The sequence below is a fragment of the Nilaparvata lugens genome, chromosome 1 (genome assembly GCF_014356525.2).
Source record: "Nilaparvata lugens isolate BPH chromosome 1, ASM1435652v1, whole genome shotgun sequence".
In the NCBI taxonomy this organism is placed as follows: domain Eukaryota; kingdom Metazoa; phylum Arthropoda; class Insecta; order Hemiptera; family Delphacidae; genus Nilaparvata; species Nilaparvata lugens.
Window position 1 is genome coordinate 12,018,158 of NC_052504.1, and position 12,837 is coordinate 12,030,994.

The window sequence follows — 12,837 nt, forward strand, 5'->3', positions numbered from 1 at the left end:
TATTTGGCAGAGAAAGGAACTTCTATCGGGGAAAATATTCTCCAGTTGGCAGGAAGTTCCACAAAGTTTGCTTGTGCAAGGAAACGGTGATTTGTTTCAGATTTTAGTTGTGGGAGATTAAAAAAGTTACCAAAGGATAAAGTTGGGCTCTTATTGCCGCCCACTGTAACATTTCTCAACTTCTGAAGAACTTGTGCTTCGTAAGTTGCTGTATGGTACTTGACAATAAACCCAACTTCAACACTGGCTGACTGCACAATGGCGGAAGTAAGTGGGAGTAGAATTCTCTTCAACATTCCTATCTACTTGCAAGTAGTAGACAAACACTGACAAAGTTCCCTACAAATCTAGAATATCAAGCTTAGTCAATAATATTAGTAAATTGTAAACCTATTAAAACATTATCAAGTTGTTTGAATACACTTTATTATGAATAGTACATCACTTTTACATGGATGAGACCAAGAGCAGAACAGGAAGTAACCCATAAAGTGCTACCATCTGTGGCAACATTCAGAACTATCCACCCGAAAGACAATAACCAATAGGAAGCGTTTCTGACGTAATGGTGGCGGTCTACCAATCAGAAGCCGTTTGACAAGTGAGAATTTTAAGGATATGATTATGAAGAGGAAGAAATTTCCAAAAGAGGATTCTTCATTATTACTGTTCCTTTGATATTTTTGAACTTTTTATGAGCGTTCAATGCTTCAAACTGGAATTTGGCTTTGAACTCGACGAATGTACTTTTTTCAACTTCGAGCCCTCATAAAAAGTTCAAGAACGTCAAACAAAGGAACAAACTATAAGAACCTTACTTGAATGTCTTCCTCTTTCCAACCATATTCTTAGAATATTAGATTTTGACTGATAGTTTTCTAGTTATTGACGTTTTCAAAAAATTTCGAAAAATCTATATATCTCATAAACTAAGGTCGTTAAAAGAGAATTTTACTGGACATTTTTTGTCGCAAATTTAATGTAGAATCTATGGTGTTTGGCTGTTATACCTTTTGTGGACAAGATGTATATAACTTATATGCATTCTGTCTATATAAAACTTATTCATCTTGTCTATCTGATATGCGTTAATGATCATCATTTCAATATGGTGTTTCAACTATAAATAATGTACGGTGAGTCAATTCACGAATACACTAATTCATACACTGATACCAAAGAGTATAAGTAGTACATTCTATACTACATACTGAACATTCTATTTTCTGGGTTGATACTGAAATACCAAGAATTCCAAGTACGATGAGCGAGAACAACTACTGTACTTTTCTCGGCAGAAAGCTGAACGGGCAAAGTCGTGAATCATCCTCAAATCTTTTTAGCACTTTGAGTCACGATGAACTATGGGCTGGATCCACGGGCAACCACCCATATGCTTCTCCCATTCGACGCTCGCAGGTCGTAGAGTGCTTTTCCGATAAACTTTTCTCTTCTTTCTCGGTGCGTTGGGTATTATTTGGTGTGATCCTTGGCTCATTCGAGTGCAGGATGCATCAGCACACAAATCCCATCCTATAAATCGAAATTGATGATCCGTGCCTCATAAATTCTGTCTGATACAAAATAAAGCTATTGGAAGAGTCACATACTCCATAGAACAATAATATTGAATTAACACTATTTACGAGCTGAATTTGAGTTTCCATATCTATCTTATCTAATTGGACGTGAACCATGATTAGAATTAGAGAATTCACACAACATCCTATTCACCCAACACAATATCCTGTTGCCACGTTACCTTTTTGTCCTTATGGTTACGGTAGGTTATTTCACCTGTTAACCCATTAGAAAGTCATCAGTTCCTTTTAGATCTTTTATGTTGGGTATGAGTGGGATCTCTTATGAATAAAAAGTGAGTGGGACTATCAACTAAATAATAAAAAGTGAGTGGGACTATTAACTAATGAATAAAAAGTGAGTGGGACTATTAACTAATGAATAAAAAGTGAGTGGGACTATTAACTAATGAATAATGAATAAAAAGTGAGTGGGGCTATTAACTAATGAATGAAACGTCCAATTTTAACTTATCCAACTGTTTGAAGCGGGTATTCATATATATATACATATATACCCGCTTCAAACAGTTGGATAAGTTAAAATTGGACGTTATATATATATATATATATATTATATATATATATATATTATATATATATATATATATATATATATATTGTGAAACAAGCTGTATATTATACCATAAAATAAAAATAATCTTATAAGTTTTCTCTGATCATACTTTTTTGTTAGATGAATTAAAGTGAATAAAGAAATGAATAGACCAAATTACTAACAGAGATTTCAATGCAACAAATCAAGGCTATCAATTCAAGCATATTCTACAAATGAGTGGAATATTTCGTGTTAAAGATAAGTCTATTCTGAAATAATATTCATATATTTATTGAGTCATGTACAATTAATACACTTATGTGAGGAGGCACAACAGGCTTATGCCCAAACTGTCCCTTCTCAAATTTTTACTACAGCCCATATTGAATTGTAGGTCAAGTTACCATCACTTATAAAAATTCATACTTCAAAAAACTAACAAATCTCCAATCAAAAATAGATATCATGAATAACTATTAATCTCACAGAATTATTGTAGAAAAGTGGAATATCCAGGTGATGTGGAATCAATCAATTTTCCTCACTAATTTTACAACTCTAGTAGTACAGCTAATTGAAAAAATGTAGCCTAAAGAGTTCAGACAATGAATACAGTAACATCATAGTTTTTCGCTGTGCGTCGTTGAAATATACGAGCGAGCAAACTTACAGAAGCTAACTCCAGTGATGAAAGTTTTGAGTATCAATTACCGTCGTCTACTTAATTATCGAAGGAATGATTTGTTCATAAGACATGAACACTCTGGGAGTCCTATCTTTTCAAGTCTAGATTTCTAACACTATAGTTAATCTGATTGCAAACTGCAGTTTGACAAGTACAAGATGAGGAAGCGACTGGTGAGGGTTGTTTCATCTGAGTTGGCAAAGTTTAAGATGCACAGTGACAGGATTTGGATAGGAAGATGAATATGAGTTGGCAGAAGGGAATCTATGCAGGGTAGAGATTGAGGAGGTGGAGGTGAAGGTGAGGAGGAGATGGTGGTGGTGGTGGCAGGAAGGAGGTGTTTTATGTTCTGCATTTGATAGGAGTGACGTGCAAGTTGTAATCAACGCAGAACAGAGCGGAAGGGAAGAGTCTAGCGTCCCTTTGTGCGAGTTGCTGCCACACAGGAGCAGCCTTGATGACAGGACTGTCTTCCCTCGTTCACAGTCTGGAGGTGCATCATAATCATCTGATAGTGTCGTTCGCGTCCTTCAACAACTGAGTCAATCAGCAGGGCAAAGATGTAGTACTGAATTCATAAATATCGGATCCATACAAAGTTAGCATCATAATCATCTGATAGTCTCTAGAGTCCAACTTCATCAACAACTGAGTCGTCAAACAGTATGGCAAGATAATATATAGTACAGAATTTATATAAATATCGGATCCATACAAAGTTAGCAACATATCTGATAGTGTCGTTCATCTCCTACAACAACAGAGTCGTCAATGGATAGGGCAGGGCATAGATGTACTACTGAATACATGAGTATCAGATCCATTCAAAGTTAGGTTCAAGTATAGTCATCGCATTTGGAGATGTCTTGCATTTTGTCGGAACTCAAAGGAGACTCTAGTGGTGAAGAGAAGTAGGTTTGATTACGAAGTAGAGATGCAAAGTATATTCTATTTACATTTGTGACTAGGATAGTATTGTTGCTTGGTCGAAGTTTGAAGTACGCTAAACAAAAATGAAGGACCGTGCAGAAATTCTGAATGCTTTTGAATCAGGGTGACATGCTTTATGGAATTGAATCATGATAAAATAACTGATTTGAAAAGTGACTGCAGTAGAATCAGAATAAGACACCAAATATGCATGGAATGATAAGATAAATCATGATTGAGAAAAGTTCTTAACAATATGTCTTAACATCAAGTACTTATGAATCAGAGTGATTTATTTATTTATTAGGTTAGTAAAAACAATACAACGATCGGAAAAGAAAAAAACAGGCTATTGTCCAAAACTTCTTCAATTTCCTAATTTAGTTTCAAATTGTTCGAAAATTATACATAGGTTATAAGAGATGCTAAACATTATCTATAATTCACTAAAATTCAATGGGATACGGGAAAGATATAGTTTTGGGGAGGTGCTATCCTATTTGAACACGTTTCTTTGCTATCAATTTTTTACTTGACGAATCACTTGTTCCGGAGAGTAGGTACTTCTATTTTAAATTATTCACATAGACAATTATTCAGAAATACATAGAATATTATTGCAATCTATTGATAAGACTTAAGCCTAGTGTATACCACTGCGATTCGCATGAAGGGAGCAGCGTCGTCGACGATTTCAATCATTAAACCACGGGTTAAAAATCTTCTCGCATCCGTGCCGTCATGCGAACTGTACTGGTGTGCACAAGGCATTGATTCTGATATCTCGATTTTTATATTTTTAATTACTGATCTTCTTGGAAATATGGATAATTATCCTTCTCCTTCTCATACTAATGAATTCAGTTAATATCAATCTAATGTTGAACGATCTGTATCTAACCCTTTATAGGGCATAAGCTCAATTATTGACATTTTCAAGATTGATGGTTGAAGATGAACAAAAATAGAATAATAATTGCATTGCAGATAATTGAGAATATAGAAGATCAATATTATTTTGAAATAATCTATGGAGTGTGTGGATTAATGTTGGTTTTTGTTTTATGTTCTTGGGAAAACAGAGTAGGGTTTTTGTTTATAGAGGTATAGAGGCGGTCTTTCCCATTTCCCCTTTACCTTTCATCACAAAATAACTCTCATCTCCCCGTGAAAACGTGTTTCCGAAAGTTTATCATCTGATATATCCGAGTGTGTGTGTGCGCGTTGCGAGGAAGGAGCAAGGGGTTGGAAAGCAATCTTGATCTAGAATAGGATTTCGCTAGCATAACACACCGTTCTCGATTTCCCTGTTTCCTCCCCTTCTATGTATTGTTCTTTGGGGAAATGTGGGGATAATAGAGTGGGCAACGGTTCCTCTCCACTCTCTTTGCTGTTTTTGTTCAATATCCATCAGCAATGGATCAGGGACTTCATTAGTTTTTCATTGAAGAAAGGAACTTCAAGAGTAGACTATCCCTTTTTCGAACAAAAAGTTGTTTCGAATACACTGTCCAATTCAGATTGTATAAAAACTCAACTATGAGTTTTGTTTAGCACTTCAGAATAGAGATTCAGTTGTCAGTTGATCTACATTCTCCCGAGTGTTGACTGAACCTGTAAACATTTTTTACTCTTATAAATCAGATTATATAAAAACTAGACTACAAGCTTTGTTCAGCACTTCAGAACAGAGAGTCAGTAGTTGTCACTTGATCTAAATTCTTCAGAGTCTGAAACCCTGTAGGCTAAACACTTTTGTACTCTTATAAAAAAATGGAAATTTGAACGTGTGAACTCTCAATTGAATGATTACAGTACTTATACAATTTTGCATCACATATCAAATTTCACGTGAATAAATATTCTGCAAAATCAATATGTCAATCTATAGGCTTTACATTAATTTTGAGGTTGGTTCAAGTACAAAAGATTGAGTTTCTTTGTTGAATCAATGTCATTGAATAAATATTGAATCTTGAGTTCAAATTTTGATTTGAATAAGAATTGTCATATTAATTACCTGATTCAGTTTAATTAATTCTCTACCTAGTTTACTTGACTGCATATTCTATTAAAGTAATAAATTACCGTAAGAAAACTAAAATCATAGTGGAATAAACATTCTTGTATGTAGGGCATCAGCAATCCAAGGTTTGCCATCTTGATCTCCGAAAAATATCTGCATAAATCACTTGTATATCATTGGTATAAGTTATCCCATGAAGTTGTGAACAAGTTGACCTCATACATGGTACTCACATAGCCCAAGTCATACGTCACGAGAATTATAGAGAACAATGATAATTATTATTTGTGTAATCTTTGAATAAATTAATAGTTTTTTCAAATATTATACTTTTGTCTCCAACATGTTAAGCTTATGTTAATTGAAGATATGGCGTTGGCATATATTATGGTAATATATACATTATGGTGAAAGCTTATCATTCGCCAAGAACTAAATGTAGTCTATTTTATAAATTAATGATGGAAATTTCGTGATATTCCGATAATACTCATTATACAAATTTATTATATGGAAGGGAGTATACAATATACAATCAACATTATACTATACTATTATAATTATAGTTCCTATTGAGCTATTATATTCATAATCGTACTGGTGAATTAGAATTATGATTTTTCAATTTTAGAGTACTTCGATATCACGGTATTCTTCCAACTCAGAAAATTATTCTGAGAAATGGCAGTTAGAGTAGAGATAAATTTGAATTCGATCTCTCAAGCTTATAATAGTATTTCCAGGTATAGAGAATAATTAATAAAATTCTGAAGCTGTACCTTCTCGATTCCTATACCTCCTGATTACTTCCGAGCGTTTAGATCGGTTAATCGATTTTCGGATGCGCGGGTTGAATTCCAAAGCTGCAGCTCAGAATTTAATATGATCCACATTGTCGGCTGCTCTACTATTATTATCATCAATCCCTTCATTGTGTGTGTGTCTGTATTCTGTATGCTGTGTGCATTGAGTCACCTTCCCATATCAATATGTGCTTGCTGAAGTGTGGAACGTATAGTCGAATGTCATTCAGAGGAGTCTTGCAAATGCCATCCTATTCAAGGTCTCACGTTTGGAACATCTACATCGATTCAATTTTCACTAATAATATTACTTATAATTATTTATCCAATCAATATCAGGAATGTTCTATAAGTCCGCTCCTCCCTCAAATATATATTTAGTAGCCAGATGAAATTTATATGGGGTACATACCCAAGAATAGTATAAAGAGCTGTATACTATCCTTGGTACAAACTATTGTTTTGGAAAAAAACCATACGTAAATTGACTCAAAATAATAAGGCTGCCATACGTTTTTTTATTATTTTTTTTATAAAATAACAATTCTAACGGTAAGTTTCCCAAATAATAATATCATAACAAATGGTTATTCGAAATGTAATATCCAAATATCGGGGGACCGAGCTTCGCTCTCGAGTAAAAAAGCATGAAAATATTATTACGAAAGATTAAATCATAATATATAATTCATAGTTCATAAAGAAATGTTCTATCTAATCACAGAGAATTGAGATCAAATCCCAGAGGAATGCAAAGATTTCTCTCACAAAGGCCCGGTTGCAAAAAGCCGGTTACATTTTAATCCTGATTAATTTCACGAGAACCAAATCAGAGAAAACCATTTCAAAAAGATCGCTTTTCTGATTGGTTCTACCATAGAGAAAAAATAGCATAACGCTATTGTTTCTCTATGGTTCTACTGAATGATTACAAAAGTTCAACAGCTGAGTCCCACACACATGTACTCGATCACTCACTTCAATCATCAACAGATGACGAAATTATCAACTGTTTTTCCAAGGATGAATGATAATTATCCTTTTCATGTCCTTCAGCGAGTTTTCCCAGGGAGCAATCCCAGGGATTTTTCCCAGACCAAGTGCAATCGAATTTTTATATCATAAGCCTACTATCAGAGAAAACTTCTATAATTTGTATTCTGTGCTACTATATTCCAAATTTCGTGAAAATCGTTAGAGCCGTTTCGAGATCCGTTGTACATACATAACCAGATACCATGAATACAGAAATTGCTCGCTAAATATAATAGGATGGGGGATTTTTAATCTGGATTTCCTATAATTGTTCTCTTGGTAGGAAAATTGGTAACAATACTTGATGAGAGTGCCTTGATTAGAACAATCTTAGGGTTATTCAAGATTATTATTTTTTATATAAAGATTCAAAGTAAAATCTAGCTGAAGCCAATGACTTAATATTTGAAGAGGTAATGAATGGTTGATTTGAATCGTATATTTTCAGAGTATACTGGTCTATTTTTCAGTTGAATCTTTTCCCAAGTCAAGAGGAATGAAAATCCTCATTATTGAAATACTCAAAGTAGAGTTAGCAAAGCGTCTTAGAATTTCTTGAGTCTTAAGATTGTCTCGTGAAGCTGACCTTCTTAGAGCAGCCTCCAATGAAAAATCTGGAGAGGAACTTTTCATTACTTAGCTGATACGTTTCTTTTGAGAGACTACTGGAGTGAAAAATCCATTTCAGCTTCTAGACATGAGGGAAGGCTGTCTTTCATTATAAGTAGACTACTAGCAACTTTTTCAGATTCCAATTTGTGAACTAATTTCAACTCCTCTCCCTTGTGGGTCTCACAGAAGTTTTTTTATCAGCTAGAATGTGAATCTTACATTTTTTACATCATCGAATTCAATCATTTTCGAAAATATAAGAGACTGACTCCAATTAATCTCACATTAAATGTGAATATTTAAAATACTTATTCCAATTTCCGTGAATATACTCGAAGACATTAACATCTTAAATGTGAAGAGATGATCTAATAGTAAAAATAGTTCTGAGTGCTCTCAAGCTCCTAGCAACTAAGATAAGAGATTTTTATTGACCTTGTCAATAGAATTTCAATGTTTCCGCCTCTTATCAGAAGAATTTCTGTGACAATAGTTAAGATCAGAATATTTTTTATTTTGTTGAGATTCAAATAATAAGTGTGATTGTCTTATTTGGCTCAGTTTTGTAGATTGAATAATATGGGTGTAAATGTGATCTCATGAGATTATACCTTCCATTCCGCATGGAGAATTAATAATAAAATAGATCTTTACAATACAAATATTATTGTATTCAAATTATAATGTATATTTTCGCCCAGTGTATATAGAGAATTATTAACATTTTTCAATCTATTTTTGAAAGATGTTGAGCTTCTACACACCGTAAGTTTTTGCCAATCCATTCCCGTTGTAGTCTGCCTCTGAAATGAAAATCAAAGGCAATTGAATATCTATCAAAGATTATATATCATCAGATACTGCTATAAGTAAAATTGTATCAGAAGCAAGTAAAATAGTCACAGAATTACATGATAAAAATCCACATGCATGCCTGAATCAATTGCCTATCATAATGTGTAAGTTAAAAATGTTGTTCATCAAGTTTGAAAATTTCTGACAGTTTTCAAAAATCAGTTTGTGCTTTCTAGTTTTCATCACTAGTTTTTCTACAACTTATCTGCTCAGATAATGTTTATTTCAGTTACTATATGAAGTTTCTATAATATGGTAACTGTAGTGTTTGTAAGAGACATCGTAAGTAGTACGTGAAGTTTTGTGTTAATGAAAAACAACGAGATCTGAGCACTAAAGATATAAAAACTTCAAGCTTTGGTTATTGAAAAGGAATTTAATAAGCAGGCTTTGTGTGAGTGAAACTCAATTCAACTCTGAGAGAATCCACTTTGCGTGTGGAGCTGTGAACGTTTAAATTAAGCCCCGATTCGCCTCCAATATCCGGACTCATAATGTGTTGATTGGATCGGGATATCACAGCCGAAGCTCAGCTCCATGTAAAAAACGTTACTACTCTCTGGCCGACCATTAAAGATAGAAGCAGAAAATTTCGGTGGGTGTCCTCTCTGATTGTAGTTAATATAAAATATGGCTTGAGATACTGAGATTCTCTCACGTTACCGACATGCTTCGCCCACGCATAATGGTGCGGCTGAAACCCTCGCAGGCATTTTATCTTCATTCCTTCAAAATGCAATCCCAAGTTCACAACCTCCACCCTGAGTAGTAACTTACCCCCCAACCAGGATCCAGAATACTGTTATGGTCGTAAGCTTATTGGAATGATCAATCATATTTAAAGTTGGGGTGCTGTTGTGCTCAAGCCGCAATGTAATACACCAAAGTTTGCAGCTTTTCGATTTGTTGTATTCCTCTTGAGATTTGTGCCGTTTGAAAAATGCAGCATGGCTTTCCGAAGTATGAATAGTGTTTTTTGCTGATAAAAAGAGGTGTCCGATCCGTTTCTTATTCCTCTGAGAGCATTTAAAGACGGTTTTATTGATCACGAAAAGGTCAAACATTGTTCACAAGGTGTGAGAGTACAGTTACGAATAAATTCGCAATGATGTAGTTCGTTCTCTGTTGTTTTTATAACTCTTTAAGAATATATTTTTTTGATAAATGTAAGAATCCATCTTTATCTACTTTTCAAAAGTTGTCAAATCTTATTTTTGTACTCAACATCATCCAATCATAAAATTGTGGTTATCACCAACAATAATACTCCATCAATCATCATAGGCCTATTTATTTTCAGCTATTCAAAGTGTTTTGGCTGAAGATGGATACATATTATTAAATAAAGGTTCGAGAGGAAAACGAAGAAATAGAGGAAGTATTTGTTTCTGAAAATTGTGAGAAAAGATGGAAATCTATGATTTTAAAGCTTTTCAAAATATAGGCGTTGATCAACATGATCTGACCAGAGCATATAGAATCATAGCCATATAGCCGTATAGAATCATTGACCGAGCGAAGTGAGGTCTAAGATTCAAGTCGACGGTTTGGCATTTCTCTTAATGTTTAAATGTTTATATGTTGCGCATTTACGGCGAAACGCGGTAATAGATTTTCATGAAATTTGACAGGTATGTTCCTTTTTAAATTGCGCGTCGACGTATATACAAGGTTTCCGGAAATTTTGCATTAGAAGGATTATATGAAAGGAAAAAGGAGCCTCCTTCATACGCCAATATTAGAGTAAAAATAAGACTATAGAATTATTCATCATAAATCAGCTGTCGAGTGGATTAAAAAACGCATGCCATGACGCTGGCAATTCAATATCTCAATGTAACTCGGTAAAAAATAAGCAGCTGTGTAGACTATAAATTGCACGCCTCATTGCATGCCTCATTGAATGCTATTTTTATGCACTATGTAAAGGCGTAAATTGCAAATCCTTTGCAGATGGTACGATGTTCTTGATATTTATAAGAGCAGTTGCTAAATTCCCTCTTTTGCGAATAAATTCACTAAAAATTAAGGCCGTCCAGCTCGCAAAATTACTGGGTTCAAACCTCAGCTCTAGCTCAGTGGTAGATACATGAATTTTCCAGATGCAATTAATCACCATAAGGTTCAATGACCAGTGATTATTAATTCTTACCGCTGCTTCTATGAAGTTCTTGAAGAATACCAAAGAGGAAATCAAAAGAATATTTGATGACTGATTATCAGTAACCATGTACCCACTAGAGAATGATAAAGACCAACTATAGTTTTTTCCAGTTGATTCTTAAAACGCTCGTCATGAATACAGGTATTCACCAATTTATCCTTCTGAAATTCCTTAGAACTTACAACGCCAGTTCTTGAAGCTCTCTGGATCCTTATATGATATAACTGGAACCTTATTAATATAATAATTCAATATACTCTTTCTGGCAGACTAATATGACTATCATCAAAGGATGATAAGTATGGAGTGCTCTTAATAAGATCAATACTAATTGATTCAATAATTTTATGTGCTGCTGAATATTTATTGGTACCAAAACAGCTCAAATTGTATATCACGAGATGAATTAGGATAAAATAAATTTCTATGATTTGTATGCTGACATAAAACACAAAATATATTCCCATAAAACAGTGTATATAAAATTTTCTATATCTACAATTTTTCTTAAATGAATTCTTTCTAAAATCTGAATAATTATCACAAGATTTGCTAGTATTCACAATAGTGAGCTTTAAAATTTATAAATATATTATATTTAATACTGATGCTTAGACTTCCAGTCAATTCAAAATTCTACAAATAAAAACCTGTTTGGTCTATAGATTTGATATGGCTTACTTTGATCAATTAGCAAAAGATAATAATTAATAAAATTGATATTTAACAAATAAAATCTCAGGGTTTTATAATGAGTTCGGGCCGTGCATGGAAGTAAGCTTCCTACATATATCAAATAAATTTATAAAATGTTCTTATGAACTATCATAGTTCATAAGAACATTTTATAAATTTATTTGATATATGTAGGAAGCTTACTTCCATGCACGGCCCGAACTCATTATAAAACCCTGAGATTTTATTTGTTAAATATCAATTTTATTAATTATTATCTTTTGCTAATTGATCAAAGTAAGCCATATCAAATCTATAGACCAAACAGGTTTTTATTTGTAGAATTTTGAATTGACTGGAAGTCTAAGCATCAGTATTAAATATAATATATTTATAAATTTTTAAAGCTCACTATTGTGAATACTAGCAAATCTTGTGATAATTATTCAGATTTTAGAAAGAATTCATTTAAGAAAAATTGTAGATATAGAAAATTTTATATACACTGTTTTATGGGAATATATTTTGTGTTTTATGTCAGCATACAAATCATAGAAATTTATTTTATCCTAATTCATCTCGTGATATACAATTTGAGCTGTTTTGGTACCAATAAATATTCAGCAGCACATAAAATTATTGAATCAATTAGTATTGATCTTATTAAGAGCACTCCATACTTATCATCCTTTGATGATAGTCATATTAGTCTGCCAGAAAGAGTATATTGAATTATTATATTAATAAGGTTCCAGTTATATCATATAAGGATCCAGAGAGCTTCAAGAACTGGCGTTGTAAGTTCTAAGGAATTTCAGAAGGATAAATTGGTGAATACCTGTATTCATGACGAGCGTTTTAAGAATCAACTGGAAAAAACTATAGTTGGTCTTTATCATTCTCTAGTGGGTAC